This window comes from Mustelus asterias, chromosome 12 (genome assembly GCF_964213995.1).
Source record: "Mustelus asterias chromosome 12, sMusAst1.hap1.1, whole genome shotgun sequence".
Lineage (NCBI taxonomy): Eukaryota > Metazoa > Chordata > Chondrichthyes > Carcharhiniformes > Triakidae > Mustelus > Mustelus asterias.
The window spans coordinates 59079508-59083116 of record NC_135812.1 but is presented as its reverse complement, the minus strand read 5'-3'; positions in this window follow the sequence as shown (position 1 = coordinate 59083116).

The window sequence follows — 3609 nt, the reverse complement described above, 5'->3', positions numbered from 1 at the left end:
ATTCATTCATGGGACATGGGCGCCGCCGGCTGGCCAGCATTTATTGCCCATCCCTAGTTGCCTGAGGACAGTTGACAGTCAACCACATTGCTGTGGCTCTGGAGTCACATGTAGACCAGACCGGGTAAGGACGGCAGATTTCCTTCCCTAAAGGACATTAGTGAACCAGATGGGTTTTTCCAACAATCGACAATGGTTTCATGGTCATCAGTAGATTCTTAATTCCAGATATTCTTTATTGAATTCAAATTCCCACCATCTGCTGTGGCGGGCTTCGAACCCGGGTCCCCAGAACATTAGCTGAGTTTCTGGATTAATAGTCGAGTGATAATATCATTAGGCCATCGCCTGGCCTTAATGTAGGGAAAAGTGCAGCCAATTTGCACTTGGCAAACATCCCCCCTGCAAACAGCGATGTGAAAATGAACAGATAATCTGTTTTTTATGATGTTGATTGAGGGATAAATATTGACCAGGACATTGGGGTAATTGCCTCATTCTTCTTCAGAATAATGTCATGGGATCCTTCACATCTACCTGACCAGACAGATGGGGCTCAGTTTAACAGCTCATCTGAAAGACTCCAGGGTAAACCCTTATACTTAAAGAGAGAAATACAGGAAGTCCAAAAAGTTATAGACCAATTATTTAAATGTTGGTGTTTGGAAAGATAATAGAATGTTTACTCAGAGATGTAATCAATTAATATTTAACATTGGAAATATTAGAGTTTCTCAGTCTTCATATTATAACAATAATGTTCCAATAAAGGTAGGAAAAGAGGATATTAAAGTTTTATTAAAGACCTGTACAAAATTAAAGACATTGTCGCGTTAACAGAAATTCTGATGCGGGGAAAATCACCAGGATTTAGCTGTTGCAAAATTGGGGGTAAATTTATTGTAATGTGGACTAGGCTGAAGATATTTTAACTTTCCATTCCTCATTCCCATGAATAGTCTGGTGTAAGGAAGAGGGAAATGGAGTCGGCCTCACATTGTTAAAGTGCGACTTCTCACTGCTAAAGGAGGAAGAGCAAAGGGAGGAAAATGATGAGTGCAAGAGGGGAAAAAAAAAATATTCATTCAATTCAGCACAGACTAAACATTGGAACCAGGACCCCTGCCCTGCCCTGCCCAGCTTGTGTGGCTCATCGAGTGAATGCAGTACCTCACTGGACCACCAGGGAAGCTGAAGGAGGCAGTCCCCCGGGTTTGAGAATATCCAAGCAGTCACCTGACCCGCGGTTGTATTTTGTTCCGTGTTCCCCCCTCTGGCTTCACCAATGCTTTACAATTTTACTCTTGAAGACTTTGGTTTTGTCACCACACTTTCCAATTAAGGTCCTAACAAAGCCAGCAGGTGTGAAGTGTAGGACTTTACAGTGAGGGGTGAGGCGTGGCTCACTCCAACTGCTCAGGAAATCTGGGAACAAGATGTTCACGCCATGGCTGAGTTGTAGGGCTGCAGCAAAACCCAGCCAATGGGAGTTCAAGTTTCCAATCTGCCGCCTGACCCCAATGTGAGTGGGTCCAGAGGTTAGAATTCTGCCCATTGTCTACAATCTTCACCATAAATGCCATTCCCTAGCCACCAGCTCCATCCTTCTCCCTGGTAACCATCTAAGGTTGAACCAGACTCTTCACAGAACCACAGGGTGGCTATGGTGGAACCTTGGTGGCATATTTGACTCCAAGATGAGCTTCTAACCCAGTATTTGTGCCATTGCTACATCAACCTCTATAACATCACCTGATTTTGCCTCTGTCTCAGCTTGTGTGCTGCTGAAACCCTAATTGATACCTTCATTACCTCCAGATGTGATTATTGCAGCACACTCCTGGCTGGCCTCCCACATTCTACCCATAATTGAGCTCATTCAAACCCTGCTGCCCATGTCCTACTCAACACCCTTTCACCCATCACCCCTGTGCCTACTCAACACCCTTTCACCCGTCACCCCTGTGCCTACTCAACACCCTTTCACCCATCACCCCTGTGTTCTCTATATATTGACACCCAGTTAAGCAATGCCTCCATTTTAAAAATCTGTTCCTTGTTTTCAAATCTCTTCATCGTGTCATGCCTTAGTCATATTCTGAACTTCAAACTAGTTGGGGTCACTCACTCTGAGGGTAGGAAAACACACATCTCTTCCACACAAACACGCTGATTCTGGGCAGTAAAATGAAACACATCCAATTCTGTTCATGAAAATATTGGAGCCTGCAACCCTCAATAGAATCCATTACAAAGAAGCGAAATTGGACTTTAAAGGAAATTGGCAGGAGAAGGCAGAAGTGACATAGCCAAAATTTTGGAGGAAAAAAGAGATTACAGCGGAATGCTAAGAATATAAAGTAAGCTGGCTGCTTTCAATGTAAAAACATTGAAGCAAGAGGAGGACTTAACTTGGCCAAAATTCATAGAATCCCTACAGTGCAGAAGGAGGCCATTCGGCCCATCGAGTCTGCACCGACCACAATCCCACAAATAATCTCTCCCTCAATGTCAACAAAACAAAGGAGATTGTCATTGACCTCAGGAAGTAAAGGAGAAAATGCTCCTGTCTACATCAACGGGAACGAAGTAGAAAAGGTCGAGAGCTTCAAGTTTTTAGAAGTCCAGATCACCAACAACCTGTCCTGGTTCTCCCATGCCGACACTATAGTTAAGAAAGCCCACCAACGCTTCTACTTTCTCAGAAGAGTGAGGAAATTTGGCATGTCAGCCAAGACTCCCACCAACTTTTACAGATGCACCATAGAAAGCATTCTTTCTAGTTGTATCACAGCTTGGTATGGCTCCTGCCCTGCCCAAGACCGCAAGGAACTACAAAAGGTCGTGAACATAGCTCAATCCATCACGCAAATCAGCCTCCCATCCATTGACTCTGTCTACACTTCCCGCTGCCTCAGTAAAGCAGGCAGCATAATTAAGGACCCCACACACCCCAGACATTCTCTCTTCCACCTTCTTCCGTCGGGAAAAAGATACAAAAGTCTGAGGTCACGTACCGACCGACTCAAGAACAGCTTCTTCCCTGCTGCTGTCAGACTTTTGAATGGACTTACCTTGCATTAAGTTGATCTTTCTCTACACCCTAGCTATGACTGTAACACTACATTCTGCACTCTCTTGTTTCCTTCTCAATGAACAGTATGCTTTGGCTGTATAGTGTGCAAGAAACAATACTTTTCACTGCATGTTAATACATATGACAATAATAAATCAAATCAAATCAAATCCTATTCCTGTAACCCCACATATTTACTCTGTTAATCCCCCTGACATTAGGGTCAATTTAGTATGGCCAATAAACCTAAACCGCACATCTTTCGAACTGTGGGAGGAAACTGGAGCACCCGGAGGAAACCCACACAGACACGGGGAGAAAGTGCAAACTCCACACAGTGACCCAAGCTGGGAATTGAACCTGGGTACCTGGCGCTGGGAGGCAGCAGTGTTAACCACTGTGCCACCGTGCCGCCCTTAGCGTTCTTAAACCTAGAACAACTAAAAGCCATAGCTGAGCGAGTAGAATTTAACATGTGTAATGAAGCACGGAGGTCTGAGGTAATATCTGAATGGTGGAACAGGCTTAAGGAG